Here is a 16,557-nt window from a genome sequence, read left to right as displayed (position 1 = left end):
TCGGTGAGGTTTAGTCTGATCACTGGTCTGGCTCAAGATTTGTTTGCTATAGAGGATAGATTGATTTTGTCCATATGAAATGATTATTTTAGGTCTTAGTAACATGGGTATTTAATACAGCATGGCTTTCATTTCCGAAATAAATGAGGAACAAGGAGCTTTATGTGGAAGTGTGAAGCTGGCTGCTAGGCACCCTTTCTTTTCTATTAAGGTCACTGCTTTTATGATAGTGTCAGGAATACTGGTCCTGGCAGCCCAGACATGCCAGTTACATGCTTACTACCTTTGTGGGAGGCACTGTGGCTCTGCCGCTCCCTACTGACCCTTTGGTACACCCAGCTGGGACAGACCTCCTACAGAAGGGAGGGGCACACAGCCATGGTAAGAGTGCATGGTGGGAACAGCGTCAACTACCTCAGGGTGTTCTCGTGCTTTTAACTTCTATAGACTCATAGACTGTCAAAAATAGCTTTACAATGTTTTCTGTTTGTCACATCTTGGCAAGGGAAAAAGTGGTGTCATCATTCTGTGTGCTTGCTAAGTGATAATTACAAGTGTGGAGACAGATGTGGCTTCGCGGGAGCCAGCAGGGCCGAGCCAGAGCGTCTTTGCTCCTGGAAAGAGGAAGTGTGTGGAGAGCAGCCTTGTTGGCTGTGACAGTGGCCCCAGAGGCTTGGAGCTGGGCAGTTAGGGCAGCGGTTTCTGGTCCAGGGTGGACAACAGGGACTGAGCCAATGAATGGATTACAAAAGAGGCCATGCATGTCAGAGGATCCACATGCATGGGGACCAGCATGCATGATGCCATGATGCCAGTTAAAGCCCCGAGTGAAGCCACTGATGGGCCCCATAGGAGGAGGCAATAGCATGGTGCACCTTCCAGGTTTGTAGAGTGGGCAAACTGGAAATGGAACCTTTGCCTGAACCAGGTCATCCTGGTACGCTGATCACGTGCTCCAGCTCCCAAGGAGTGTCGGGAAGAAAGTCTCTGCTGTTTAAGCTACTTAAGAATTTTGTCATGGCAGCCGAACAGATGAAAATGCCCTGTCCATGAGCTATACACACTCGGGAGAGCAGTGTGCTGTTGCCTAATGGGCATAGTCCCTGCAGAGATAAGTAATTCTGTCCAGCCACTTGGAGGCCGATTTTTTTGTGGTTGCCAGGGCTTTGCTTAGCCTGAGAATGGCTCCTGTTCACTTTGGGTCCCATGGTTAATTAACTCGTGCATTATTTAGAAGTAGTTTTTTAAAAAATTTAAATGAAGTGGGAAGAGCAACACATAATTAACAGCAGCACAAACCCAGATGATCAAACGTGGGCTGCTAGCGCTCCTCGTCTCGCTCCCTCGCGCCTCTTTCCCACTTCCCCCATACCACTTCCCGACCCGCACAACTCTGTGAGGTGATTGCTTTCCTGTACCGCAACTGAGGGGTAATTCACATGGCCTAAAGGTCACCGCTTTGGGGTGATCTGTTGTCAGGGTCTTTGTGGCCTGTACGACTTCCACATCTGTTAAGAGCCGGGCCTGTGAGCCAGTCCTCCCCATTCCCAAGCGTCCACCTTCGCTGTCTACTTTCGTCTCTGCCGCTCTGCCTCTGACATTGGTATACATGTATCAGATAATACAGCCTCGGATAGACTTTATTCACTAAGTGTTCACTTTGAAAGTTTATCCAAGTTGTGAAATGTCTCAGAACTTTATTATGTTATATATTATGTTATATTATTTATCTTTAAAGTTATTCCATGGCCTTGTGCATGTTATGTAAATATACAACTGAGCTACATCCCCTAACTATATTATTTTTTTATGGCTGAATAGTAATTGTAGAGATATGTCATACTTCTTTACTTCATTTTCTGTTGATGAACATTGGGTTTTTGCCTATTTTTTGACTGTTTTATATAGCACCATCATGAAGATTCTTATATGCTTTTGTGGGAGGGGACAAGTCCACATTTAATTTACTAAGGAACCACCTGACCTTCTGACAGACTGTTCTGGCACCAGCAGAGGCCAGCCATACTGTTAGCCACGTGTAACCAATTGTCACCAAAGCCCTGTGTTGTGACAGGGAGCCTCCTTGATGTTCTGAGTTCAGACGCTTGTGAGATGAAGACTTGTGCCCCTGGCAAGCTAACTTCTGAAAATGTGTTGTACTTAATACTGTCTTTACACCTAGTGTGCTGCTGCAGGCATTACAGCTCCACAGTGAAATCATTAGCAGAGCCTTTGCAGCTAACATCACATCTGCAGTGCAAGCCTGTTTCCTTATGGGTGGCTAAGCAGATGCTGCTTAGAAAAATTATTCCCGGTTTTAGGATCTCAATCTCATGATTGCATCCATGGGTGATGGTCTCCAGGAGGCGCATGTGGATTCTATGTAGTTTTAAGTTGTGGAGACCAACTACTTTAGCAAAGGAAATATGGAAGATGGCTCCCAGCACTCCTATCTAGCATGGTCATCTCGAGGGATGCTGGTGAATCAGCATTTGGTTACTCATTCTAGCCCACTGGCGTGTCAGCCCTGCCTAACTGGGGGTGGGAGTCAGGCCTTTTAAAGGATGGGGCATGTAGGTGGGAGAGCCGGATGAAGAGCATGCCGTCATTCTCTCTGGGCAGGGAGCTGGGCATCTCATCATAGCTGCTCCGTGGACCCAAAGGTGCTGTCAGGGTTTGAGAACTCAGCACAAGAGGCAAGCTGGTGTAGAGTGCTCCTGTGTCTCTGCCAGGGCATGCTTAGAACTGGGCTTTGGTCTGACTCTAGCACTGACTGCATGGGCAGAACCACCGTGATCAGCTCCTAACTGGGTTGGGCTCACTCAGAGGCCTAAGTTCCAGGTTCTGGGATTGCTGCTGGGGCACTGGATGCCTTTTGTTAGCCTCTTGTTAGCTTTCACAGTGTCTTCTGCATTTAGTCTGTGGCTGCAGTTGAACAGAAGTGTCTCTGCAGTGGTTAAGATTGGTAAGGCCTATTATTTGAAAGTGGTCCCTTTAAGACTGTACTTAGTTCAAGCAGTCATGTGCTCATGCTAGTTTGCCTGTTTCCACAGATCTGCCTGTGTCCCATAGTGTGGACAAACGCTGGGCATTGACTCTGTGCAGTGATGGCAACCATGGTTGCTTTCCTCACATGGACTCCTGCTGGCAGTGCATTGTTTAGTGAAATTCCTAGAATCACTGCTTTAGGTTGCTATGGCATCTTTCTAACAGATGGGAACCCACGTCCAGATGACGTAGACACCTTCTCTCATTTCTCTGGGTTGGAATGCAGGTCACCTGCCTTTACCTCACATGTTACCAGTCTTCTGAGTTTTCAAGTCCATGTTTCTTCTTTCTACTCCATATCTGGTGGTTGTCTTTGTATAAAGGGCTTTATGGTGTGTGTGTGTGTGTGTGTGTGTGTGTGTGTGTGTGTGTGTGTGTGTGTGTGTAAGAGAGAGAGTCAAGCAGAGAAAATGGCATTTGTTATACAAGTGACATAAGCGAGGTGTGACATCTCTCAGAGAAAGCTTATCACAGCCTAGTGATTGAATCTAAAGCTCAACCAAGTCAAGCCTGCACCTTTCTTGTTAGAGAAACACATCTCTTAGTTAATTCAGTGAGAAGAACAGAAAAAAAAGAACACACTCTTCCCGGGTTCTGCCGTAGTTGCTCCGTACGGTTTCTGGAGGGACTCTACGAGCTCTGCACTTATTCCTCAGCACTTTTTGAGCACAAGAGAGGCTGCAGGAGGCCCTTGGCGTGAGATGTCACCAAAGGGGGAGAACCACACCCCCTTTTGTACATCCTGCATTGGATGAAACCATGCAGAGTAGTCTCTGCTCTCTGGCTGACAGATCGAGTGAGCAAACTCTAGGAGACAGAGGAAGATTAGGCAAGCAGAGTTGGAGATTGTTTTGTTTTATAACTATATGGAGTTTCTCCTCATTTTTGTGTAGTTTTTTGATACAGAGTTTCTCTGTGTAGCCCTAGCTGTCTTGGAACTCATTTTGTAGACCAGGCTGGCCTTGAACTTACAGAGATCCACCTGCCTCTGCCTCCGGAGTGCTGGGATTAAAGGTGTGCGCCACCACTCCTGGCTAAGAAGAGTGAAACTTTTCCTAATTTTCTAAATGCAATATATTTTGATTATATTTTCTCCCTACCTTTCTACCTCACCCACTTGTAAGTTTATTTCTCTTTTTCCTTTTAAAAAAGCCCACAAAATGAAAATAAAAACACTCTATAAGTCAACAAATGCCAAAAAAAAAAAGCAAAATGAAACAAGAACACCTCCTCCAAAAACCAAACAAACAGAAACACCATAGTCTGTTTTGTTTTGGCCAACCACTCTTGGGCCTGTCTCAGAATATGACTGAGACTCCTTTGGAGAAAACTGATTTTCCTTTTGCCAGAGGCTATCAACTGCAAATATCTTCTTAGATAAGGCTGGGGCTTTGTGTCCACTTCTCCCTCTCAGTGCTGGGTCTCCACCTGGTTTGAACCTGTGCAGATCTTGTGTGGGCTGCCACAGTGTTCGTGAGTTTGTATGGGCACCAGTCCTGTTGTGCCTGGAAGTTTCCTTGGAGTCATCCATCCATCACCTCTAGCTCTTACAATCTTTCCACCTCCTCTTCTACGTACGTCACTGAGTTGGGGTACTGGTGGTGGTTGATGAACACATCTCTGGTGACGGAGTAGTGCTTCAAAGTCTTTCTCTCTATTGACATTGTCCAATTGTGAGTATGTGTTAATTCCCATCTACTGCAAGAAGAAGCTTCTTAGATGAGGGATGAATGAGTATAACAGAATATCATTAGGAATCATTTATTGCTATGTTCCTTTATCAGAATAGTAGAAGTAGGTTTTCCCATAAGCCCATGATCTATTTAGACTCAGGTTTTTGGCCACTTTTGTAGTGTTAGGTATGGGTTCCATCTCATGGAGTGGGCTTTAAGTCCAATAAAAGTGTTTGGTTACTCCCATAACATTTGTGCCAGTAACTCCCACAACTACTGCACCAGTATATCTTGCAGGCAGGTTACTGTTGTAGATTGGAGGGTTTGCAGCTGGGTGATATTGTTTGCCTTTTCCCCCTGGTAGCATGCAGAATACCTACCTGCTCCATGAATGCTAGTCAGTAGAGGTGAACTGTCTAGTCCAGCACTAGTTAGACTTCTCCATTTTCAATGTCGTAAGTGTTGTCTTTATCGACAGTGCCTTGCCATAAGATTATGGAGAGCAATTCATTGGCAGTAGTTGGTGATATTTTTGAGGTGGTGGGAAGTGCTTGGGACCCCTTTTACCAGTGACTCTACACTAGCACTGAAGGCTTTATGTGGTGGTGCAAGATGTCTAGTTGGGGCCCTGTATCTCCTATTATATGATGACTCTGTTAGATTCCTTTCATATACGTATGAAACTTTAGGGTTAGTTCTCCCACCCCATAGTCCCTCCTTTACTCTCTTCTTCCTTCCCTCTTATTTAGTTCTCCTATTCTAGTTTCCCCTTTATTTATTGCTCCCTTCTTGGGAGAGGAGGTGGAAAGCTAGGTCTCTTACTAGGTACCTAGCCTCATTGGTTATTCAGATTGTAGCATACATAGCAAAAGCCTAAAAGTTAACACTGTGGGTTTTTTGTTTTTGCTTTTTTGCACTTCGTTGAGACTTGATATTGTTGGAATTGTTTTGTTTTGTTTTTTAACATACTGTAATTGTTATAATTATTCTTTGGCCTTCCTACCCCTTCTCTTTAGACTGCTATCTTGAGGGCTTTAACACATTCATTGAGTTCTTGTTTTCTGAAGCACTTACAGACTGTTGATTAAAACCAATTCATTTTATTTTGTACATATTTCTGAGCATTTTCTCTTTCTCTCACCCCCCACCCCCTTTTTCTTTATGTGGCAGGATGTGCTCATGGCTTCTATTGTTTCTCCCTAAAGGATAAATCAATTTGGGTCTTAGTTTTGTCTCAATGTGTGTGTGGACATTTTAGATACATGCTCTCGGTTTTGTCTAGTTCTCTTTTTACAGGACTTTGTACATTCAGGCTGTTTAGTTGGGTTGTGCCCCTACTTGCTCCTTCCCCTCATCAGCAGCTACAAAAGGGTGTTGTGAAGAGGCTGGTGACCTCTGGCTCCTATGAACACTTGTTCTGTTGGGTCCAGTATCCTCTGTCTGTGCCACCCAGCATCTCCCATGTCTGCTATTTCATGGCATATGCCTTTCAAGGAATGCTGGGTTAGAGTTTGAAGGGCCAAGTGCTTTGCATGTTTTCTTCATTTCAACTCAGCAGAAATTTGAATGCTTTCCCCTTAAGGAAAGGACTAATGGTGGAAAATCTGCTCTCGCCCTTTCTGTTTATTATTGTCCTAGAGATACTAGAAAGTTCATTACGGTGAACATAGAAATAAGAGGCTTTGGAACTGGAAAGGAAGAAACAACCTGCTTTTATGTTCAGCCAATATGCTGTCTACATAATATCCAAAGCAAACTAAAACTAAGAGTAAGTTCAGCAGGGACAGAGGGTGCAGGGTCCACCTTTAAGAATCAGTTGTCTGTCAGCTGTCAGTATATCCTAGCCACAAACTCAGGGTCACATAGATGCCCCCCCCTTAAACTCTGTGGGAAACTAAACAAGAACTAGCAAATATGTGAAGAAGTTTATTTTTTTCTAACTAAAAATATTTTTCATATAATATATTTTGATCACAGTTTCACCTTCCCCATTTCCCCCCAGACCCTTCCCTCTTCCCTCCCATCTAACTCCACATCTTCTTTCGCTTTAGAAGAAAGGACAAAACAAACAAGCTGGAATTAAAACAAAAACCAAAAATGTACAAGAAACATACAAACCCTCTCCATAAAGACATAAAATCAGAAACATAATAATATATAAGCAAAAGATTCAAATACCATACTGTGGGAGGCCAAGTCAAAGGCAGGATTCAAGTCTTGCAAAATTTCACAAGGCAGCAGTGCCATAGAGAATAACCCACTGAGCAGGGTATAGGTGTGGAGGGGTGATGACACACACACACACACACACACACACACACACACACACACACACACACAACACGCTAAAGAAGGCACTAAGTGTACAGAACAAATGTCATTGAGAAAGCCACACTGAGAAGGGTATGGTGTGGAGGGTGATGCTGGTATATATACACATGCTGAAGAAGGCACTAAATATATAGAACCAATGAAATGTATTGAAGGTTGCAAGATAAACACCAAGTTACATACAAAGACAGAACTATCAGAAAGGAAACATTCTTCTTGAAGGTAGAAGAATTAGTACATTCAATCAAGGACAGCAATAAAAGTTTTAGAAGTATTATAAACAAACATGCAAGAAGATTATTTGGGATTCAATGAAAACACAAAATTACAAATTATGGACCTAAAAGAACTCAATGTCCATGTCATAAAAGCATTTTCAATACATGAAGAAGGATACTTACAAGAAATCCCATACTAGCTCAGAATTGAGTATAACAGAGGGTTATCTATTTAGGGGTAGACTCACAGATCTCAATCCTCTGCTGGAACAGGGAAGGGCAACCAAATCCCAAAGTCGAAAAAGGGGCCAGACGCGCACAAAGGCTATGGGCAGTGGGAATTCTTACAGCAAACACAATCATAGCAGAACATTTCTTACATTTCCTGGGGGCAAAGAAAGGCCATTCAAGTACACAAGACACAACTTACCAAACAGAGAAGCCCAGAAATGGAGCTTCCAAGTCATAGAGCTCATACACTGAATAGGGCCAGTAGGACAGCTTACCATGGAAAAGCATGATGATGAGCCTTGATAAACCTTAAGTTTGATCCCTGGCACCCACGCGGAGGAAGGAGGGAGCCTTCTCTGCAAATTGTTCACTGACCTCCACAAAATACCCTGATGTGTGCACTCACACACACTTAATTTAAAAACCACTCACCATACAGGAAAAAGTGTATTGGGAGCTGAAAGAGAGAAACACCCAGCCACATATAAAGAAGGCTCATTAGAGTCACATCTGGGCATTGAAAGATCAGAGCTGTAGACCCAGATTACTATATCCAGCAAAACTGTTGTAACTTCTGTAGAAAAATATTTCATGATAAAATCAGGCTGAAAGAATTCATAGCTACTAAGCCAGCTTTGCAGAACATACTGGAAGGTCTTTACTTGAAGAGAAGGATATATATTCACAATAAAGAGACTTCAGGGGAAGGGTGCTATTTTAGAACAGTAATTAAGCAAATGAGGATTATGAAAACATGAAATAGTACAAAAATCAACTAAATGACCAGAATCAATACATATTTTCAGTAATAATTCTGAATATTAATAGTCCTAATTTTCCAACTCAAAGATACAGACTAACAGATTGGCTTAAGAAATGTGATATATCTATTTGATGCCTTCAAGAAACATCTCACTGTTAAAGAGAGCTGCTAGCCAGGGTGAATGATGGGAAAAGGTGCTGCAAACAAATAGAAATAGGAAACAAATATCAGTGTTCTACATTTGATAAAAATAGATACCCAATCAAAATTAGTGGGAAGAAAAAGAAACTCTCTTTATACTGGTCAAAGGGACAACTCATCATGAAGACATTATTACAATTTTAATATATCCATTGAACACAGGCATACACAATTTCACAAAGCAAACACTATTAGATATAAAGTTATTATGGATTAACCCCAACACATTAGTACTAGGTGACTTCAGTACCCCACTCTCAGTAATATATCCACTATGTGGTTTAAACAGAGAAGCACTGGAGTTAAGTGGTACAATAGATCAAATCAACTTAGCAGACACTTACAGTGTTTTCATCCAAGCACTCCAGAACACATATGGTTCTCACCAATCTGTGGAATGCCTTCTAAAATAGGTCATATATTTGGACACAAATGAAGTCTCAGTAAACGCAGGAAAAGTGACATGATTTCCTCTATTCCATCTGGCCACAGTGGAACAAGCTGGAAATCAGCAGCAATAGAAGCTACAGTGAATTCACAATCTGATGTTGTTTCAACTGTGCACTCTTCAGTGTGATCGAGTCACTGAAGAGATCAAGAGGGAAATTTAAAAATTCCTAGAACTGAGTGAAACTGAGTGAAAATGAAGATACAGCACACCAAAACCTATGGGATGATACAATGAAGCCTTAAGACAGAAATTGATAACTCTATTTGCCCACATTAAGAAATCAGAGACATCTCAGATAAATAACTTAATGATGTACCTTCTGCCTTGGGAACAAAGAACAAGCCAAACTTGCAGTGCAGTAGATAGAAATAGTCAAGATCAGGGAGGAAGCTAATAAAGGAGAAACGAAAAAATATAAAGGAACATACAAAGAATAAATGCAGCAAAGAGCTGGTTCTTTGAAAAGATAAAACAGATCAACAAGCCAGACTAACTAAAAGAATGAGAGATGGGTCCCAGACAATGGTGTTAGAGATGGAAATGGGACATTAAAACAGATACCAAAGAAATTCAAATTAGGGGAGTCTGAAAGAAATGGATTTCAACACACATATTACCTAATAAAGTTGAACTTTAGTGAGATAAGTAAGTTGGACAGATTTATCACAAACAACAAGAAGCGGTAATTAAAACTGCTCAACCAAAAAAAAAAATCTCAATCCCATATGGCTTCACTGCAGAATTCTACTAGTCCTTTAAAGAAGAACTAATGCCAATCCTGTTCAACTTATTTCATATAACAAAAAAGGAAGGAATGTTTCCAAACTCATTCATAAAGACAGTATGGAGCATGTTTCAGCACAGTAAAGGCTATAATATGACAAACATACAGCCAGCATCATACTGAATGGAGAAAAACTTGGAGCATTTCCACTCAGACAGGGTTTTCCACTCTCTCTACTCTTGTTCAATATGGCACTGTAAGTCTTATCTAGACCAGTAAGACAGGAAAAGTACATAAAGGGATACCAGTAGGTAGTGAAATAAAAATAATTCTTATTTTGCCAGTAATATTCCCCATATATAAGAGACCCTAAAGATTCTACCAGAAAACTTTTAAAACTGGTAAACACCTTCAGTAAAATAGTGGGATGTAATATTAGCACAAAACAGCTTTACTATATATTAAAGACAAACATACTGAGAAAGAAATCAAGGAAACAACCCCATTTACAATAACATAAAAAACAAAACACCATCACCAACCGTGTAATAAGCTTAACGTAGGAAGTGAAAGATCTTTATATGAAAACCTTAATACACTGCAGAAGAAAGTTGAGGAAGATATTAGAAGATGGAAAGATTTATTGTGTTATGGATTGAAAGAATTAATATTTTAAGAATGACTGTACTGCCAAAACCAATATACAGGTTCAGTGCAATTCTCATCAGTATTTCAATGCACAGAAATTAGAAAAAAAAAACCTTTAAAAGTTCACCTGGAAACAAAAGATCTTGTGTTTTAGTTTTGTTTCTGTTATGATAAACACCATGACCAAAAGCAACTTGGGGAGGAAAGGGTCAGTTTTTTCTTATGTTTTACAGTCCTTCATCAAGGGAAGGCAACACAGGAGCTTGAATCAGACACCACAGAAGAATGATTGTTGTTCCTAGGCTCATGGTCAGTACCTTTCTTGTATTGCTCAGGCCCATCTGCATAGGGATGGTACAATCCACAATGGGCTGGGCTCTTCTATACCAACAAGCAATTGAGAAAACATTCCACAGACATGCCACAGGCCAGTTTGATGGAGGGAATATTTGAATTGAGATTCCCTTTCCAGGTTTATGTTAAATTGTCAGCGGAAACTAACTATGACATCTTGGATTGTCAAAGCAATCCTGAGCAGAAAGAATATAGTTGGAGGTATCCCTATACCTGGTTTAAATTATACTACAGGGTCATTGTAATAAAACAACATCTTATTGGCACAGAGAACAGGCATATAGATCAAGATAAAAGAATGCGGGATCCTGGCTATTAGCCTACACAGCTTCAGTCACTTGAGTTTTGAAAAAGATGCCAAAGTTCACATTGGAAAAAAGATAGCATCTTCAACAATTGATTCTAGGAAAATTGGATCTTTACTGTATGAGAATGAAACTAGACCCTTTTCTCTCACCCTTCATAAAAATCAACTTTCAGTGGATTACAAAGCTTAGTGTAAGACCTGGAACTTTGGAATCATTGGAGAGGCCTGCAGTTCCTCAGGAAATCAGGTCAGTAGTCAACAAATAGAACCTCATGATAAAAGCTTGTGGATAGCATCAGTGGGACGAAGGGACAGCCCACAGAATGGGAGCTGTACATCTGATAGAGGATTAATATTCAGAACTCAAAAAACTAAGCAAGGAAGCAACCCAATTAAAATCAGGCTAAGGAACTGGACAGAGTTCTCAGAAGAAGAAATACAGATGGCCAATAAATATTTTCAAAAGTGTTCAACACCATTAGCCATAAGGAAAATAGAAATTAAAGTACCCTGAGATTTCTCTTACGGCAAGAGTCCATCCCATCCTGGTTAGATTGACTATCTGTAAAAATAGAAATAAATGGGGGTTGAAAAGATGGCTCAGTGCCTAACAGCACCTACTGCTCTTACAGAGGTTCAGGGTTTGGTTCCCAGCACCCACATAGTGGGTCACAACTGTCTGTAGATAGTTCAGATGATCTGCCACACTCATCTGGACTCTGCAGGCATGGGAATGCATGCAGTACACATACATACAAGCAGACAAACACTCATGTACATAAGATAAAAATAATTTTTAAAAGAAAAAATAGATGTTGACAGAGGTGTGGAGAGGGGAATCCCCATTCACTGTCAGTGGGAGTAGAAACTGGTGCAGGCACTGTGGAAATCAGTGTGGGAGTTTCTCACAAAACTAAAAATTGAGCTTCCATATGAGCCAGGTATATCACTTCTGGCCATTTACCAAAAGGACTCTCTATTCTACCACAGAGGTACTGGTACATCTGAGCGTATTACTACCATCTTCACAATAGCAAGGAAATGGGACCAGCCTAGGTGCCCACCAGCTGGTGAATGGGTAATGGAGATGTATTACAGAGAATCTTATTCAGTCAAAAAGAAAAGTGAAATTATGAATTGTGTAGGGAAAAATTGGATAGAACTGGAAAATACATTAAGTAAGGTAACTCAGGCTTAGGAAGACAAACACTGAATTTACTCTCTCATATTTGGGCCCTAGCTTTTAACTTTGTAAATTTGCTTTTATGTGGAAGCGTATTTGCAGAGCTTAGGAATCTAGAAAAGTGGGCCTATGAGACAGGTAAAAAGAATCTTTAAGTTGTGTGAGCGGTGGAGGGTTGTATAGAACACATGTCTAAAGTTGGAAGAGGGGATTCTGGGAATGGAACTGTCTAAGTACACACGGAAGTGGGAGGGAAAATGCAAGGTATTGAGGTAATAGGGGCATCTAGAATGCTGTGTGAACAGGTCATAAATCTGATACTTAATAAGCTCATCAAAAAGTTGTAAAGGACTTGGAAGGGATGCAGACAAAGCTGCTCCTAGAAGCCAGGTGTTAATAAATAAAAATCCCGATGTTGTGCGTGTGCTATTCTCTTATGATTTGTGGTTGGGGAGACTCCTGAAGCCCCCCAAACAATATAGGCTAATGCTATTGGTTACCCACTAAAAGTAGATTGTAAGCTCCTGTTGCTGAAGATACAACATGCCTTGGTCAGAGGACATAAAGAAATCAGGCTACAACTGGACTGGAAGCTTCCTCCCTTCTTGCTGGTCCTCATGGTGGCAGTTGCTATGCAGGCTGCTGAGGAAGAATAGCATCACCAGTCTTACTCAGCCTGGATCTGCATGCAGCAGTACTGACTGGCTGAGCCCGCTGGTACAATAGGGGCAGATCTAGTCTGTGGTAACCAACTGCCTTCTTATTGAATCTGGTGGCTGCTCAGCAGAGGGTATTCATGACTGAACCTGGTCAAAAACCTATGACTGGAGAAGTAGCAGGCCTTAGTGAGGAAGCTACTGCTGTTAAATGGGCCTGTCAATCACCTAAGCAATGGTGTTTATGACGTTAGTGCTAACGTCAGCCTTGATCAGTGAAGCTTCCATTTACACAGCCAGCAGTGATTGAAGTGTACTGAAAATAAATGACTATTGGGTTTCTAGCAAGTGGAAAATCTGTATCACCTCCTCCAGGGTTCAGAGAACATAGCAGAAGAAGGGATGGAAAGAACATCCCATCTGGAGGAATTTGGGGTCGGGCAGCAATAAGGAACATATTGACATATGACATCTGGGTGTGATGTGGATGCTACACTCTTGAACTCATGGCACAAATCTGAACAGGATTGAACCTGCTGGTATCCTGGCATGGGAAGGCGAGGGTCTCATGGGAGACACTTGGGTTTTATATTCACGGAATGGTTGATGGAAGGAAAGAGAGACATTTTTCTGCAGTAATGTGGCCATACAACGAGCCCTCAGGAAACTCACAAGGGGAGGCATGGAAGTGGAAAGGGGAGCCAATTGGGAGGAAGTTTATTGGCAGAGGAGGAATAGGGGTGAATATGAGTGAAGTCCATTTTTGTGTATGGAAGCTTATAGTGAAACCCATTATTATGTATAAATAATATATGCTAATAAAACATTTTAAAAAGGTGTAATGGCTGTTAGGGCCAGAAGGCAGCATTCTATAACACTAAAGAGTAAGACTCTCCCCGTTGACTGCTGGGTGCTGGTATTGCTGCATACAGGGTGGTGGCTTCGCTTTCCTCCTCTGTCACTGTGTTCCATAAGCAGTGGGCTTTGCTAACATAAGCAAATCCGGGTACTTAAGTCCTTCGAAGATGTGTGGTTGGATTTCAGAGCTGCAGTTCTGCTCAGTTCTGCGCTCACTGAGGTTGCAGACTGTTCTGAAGGTAAAGTTCCGGAGTGGCCAGAGCGGCCTCTGGGGTGCAGCTCTGACAGCAGTGTGCTGCTGCACGCAGAGGGCTGGGAAAGGTGAGGCTATCCCGCAAAGGCTTAGTGTCAGGACTGGACAGGCGGCCACACCAGGATCCACAGGGTCTCTTTACTGGGGTGCACTGTGAGCCAGAGAACGTGTCTGACAACTGCTGGTGGGTGCCGTACCTAATTTCTGTGAGCATCTCAGACTCAGAGGGACTGAACGGGGTCAGGTGGGGTGTGGCCTGTGTGCCTTCTTATTAGTGGCCTTGTCGGGCTCCTCAGCTAATGTGACGCTTCTTCCTTGCTTTTTGGTAGATGGACAGTCTCTCCTCGGGGAGCAGGTGGGCTGGCAGGACAGGCGTCCCCAGGCCGGGAGAAGGAGGCGCTCCCAGGTACTCTCGTCCACCCCTGCTGGTGACTTGCCCACCCAGCCCCATCCTGTTCCAGACAATGGCCACCTGTGACCCTGCCTGCCTTGACCTGCTTTGCCCACCTGTGCCTGCCTGTGCCCAACCTCAGCCCAGAACTCCCACCCTTCCCACCCCAAATTAGGACCGGTCCCAACTTCTGGTTCCTGCCTTGCTTTTCCACTCTGATCCAATCCCCAGTAACCCCCTCTGCCATCTTACCACAGGGACTGCTCAAGAAGGAGCGGCTAGAGCCTATCGGTCTGTCTGCTTCTCATCTGTTTATTTTCATTCAAAGGGTAATTTGTAGTGAAGCAAAAACAAATGCGTATTTCTAAATGATCTGGCCTGATTCCATTGTGAATGCTGCTTCTCATCTATACAGAATTCTGGCGATTCTTTATTCTTAGTGGTCATTTTTATCAGGTTAGAACAGCGGGGGTAACGAGGGCCTTCAGAGCAGCGCTGGCCTGAGGAGTGAGTGTAAGTGAGGCTGGAAGAGGGAGTGGCTCCAGGGTCAGCAGACCAACAGGAGCCAAAGTGGGCTCTATGCCAGGCTCTGATTAGACTTGGGACATATCTACAAGTAAGAAGTCTGAGCATCTGTGCCTAGGGAGGGCCATCCAGGGTGGATTTTACATCTGAGAAAACCAGTGACAGATTCAAAAAATGAAGGAAAAGGGGTAAAGGAAAGGAGCCAAGAGGGAATGGGTACATACATGTATATTAGTGTAAGTGCATGCACACAAGTATACATGCTTATACACATGTTAGTGCCTGTGCATGTGAATGTAAGTTCACATGGGTATGAATGAGCACATAACACACATGGATGTGGCTGTAGGAATGCGTCTATACATGTTCGTGTTTGTACATACATGTGTAGGAAGGTGCATATGTGTGGTTTTGTGCATGTGATAATGTCTATGTCTCTATGGACATGGGTTTACATGTTTGTGCTCTCTTGTGTATGTGTGTGCATGAGTGTGTGTGTACATACAGATGTGCACACACGCACTTGCCCCACTTGACAAAGGGGCATTTCCGCAAAGGTGAGAGGGAGCGAGGTACAAATGAAGAGCAGCCATACAGAAGAAATGGCGAGCATGAGCGTTTTGAGTAGAGGAATGCCAGGGCCAGAGAAGAGCAAGCATGAGGCAGCTTAGCTCTGAGAGGCAAGCACAGTTCCTGCAGCATCTTCCAGCCTGAGTGAGAGCAATTGCTTGATGTAAGCAGAAGGGAGCCCCAAGCTGGTGGTTTGTTACAAAGTAGCTGTGGCTTCTGGGTAGGATCGACTCTCAGGCAACCCTCGGTGTGAGGAGAGACCAACTTGGAGACTGCCGGGGCACATGTGAGAAGCAGTGGTGGATAGGACCACATGACTAGAACAGGTGATTGCCGCCCTTTTCTTTACCTGCTGAGTGTATCTAGCTGTGCTCTTTCCTCAGGTATGGATGGAGTCTACTCTGGATCTCTGGGGTAGACCCCCTACCCCCAGTGTTACTGGTGAATCTGCCCCAAGTCTCCCCAGAGCCTGGCCCAAAGCCCATATTTGGCCACTGTTGACTTAGTGACTTGGGGAGAACATAAGGCTTTCCATCACCTTCTCTAAACAGAGAAGCATGTCTGTGACAAAAGGCTTGGAGAACCACCAGGCTCTAGGTGAATAGTGAATAACGGGAAGACCAGCAGTGCAAAAGCTGAGGCGAGACGTCCAGGCCAAGAGGTGCCTGGCATGCAGAGAAGACAAAGGAAATGTAGACTTCTGCTTGGTCAGCAAATCCACGTATGGCTGCAAACAGTATGGACCATTGAGGGTGTAATAGACAGAGGAGAGGCTCAGGTCCTGGCCTGGGGCTACCATCCTCCGTAGAGCAGGGAGGCAGAGGAGTAAACGGATTGAGCAGTAGTGAAACTAGGGATGGGCGGAGCCATGAGGCTTGTCAAGCAAGCAGCCTCACCTGCCAGGGTGAGAGTACGGACTCTTGGTAAGAGAGTCTATGGAGTCACAAGCAGTCATGAGCTTTCTAGATTCAGGGAACAAGAGTGATGTGTTTGTGTGAGGGGCTGGAGCTGTGGTCCCATGGATAAGAGTTCCTGCTGCTATTACAGAATTCCAGTCTTCAGTTTCCAGCACCCATATGATAGCTCACAACCACCTGTACCTCTGGTTCAGGGAATCTGATGTCCTCTCCCAGCATCCTCGGGCACTGCATCCATGTGGTACATAGATATAC

General features: G+C 43.4%; 1 protein-coding gene across 10 annotated transcripts in view; it reads left to right on the top strand.

The window, feature by feature from the left end:
- Pcbp3 (poly(rC) binding protein 3) overlaps nt 1-16,557 on the top strand; it is a 183,206-nt gene that overhangs the window by 92,918 nt on the left and 73,731 nt on the right. Inside the window, exon 3 of one of the 10 annotated variants that reach the window (XM_026785590.1) lies at nt 14,229-14,305. The exons of the other annotated variants lie outside the window; for them this stretch is intronic. The gene's annotated coding sequence lies outside the window, so the exon portion shown is untranslated. The remainder of the gene's footprint in view (nt 1-14,228; nt 14,306-16,557) is intronic. 10 annotated transcript variants of the gene reach the window in all.

Source organism: Microtus ochrogaster, linkage group LG2 (genome assembly GCF_000317375.1).
Source record: "Microtus ochrogaster isolate Prairie Vole_2 linkage group LG2, MicOch1.0, whole genome shotgun sequence".
Taxonomy (NCBI): Eukaryota; Metazoa; Chordata; class Mammalia; order Rodentia; family Cricetidae; genus Microtus; species Microtus ochrogaster.
The sequence above is the reverse complement of the archived record's forward strand: the minus strand, read 5'-3'. Positions and strand labels throughout refer to the sequence as shown.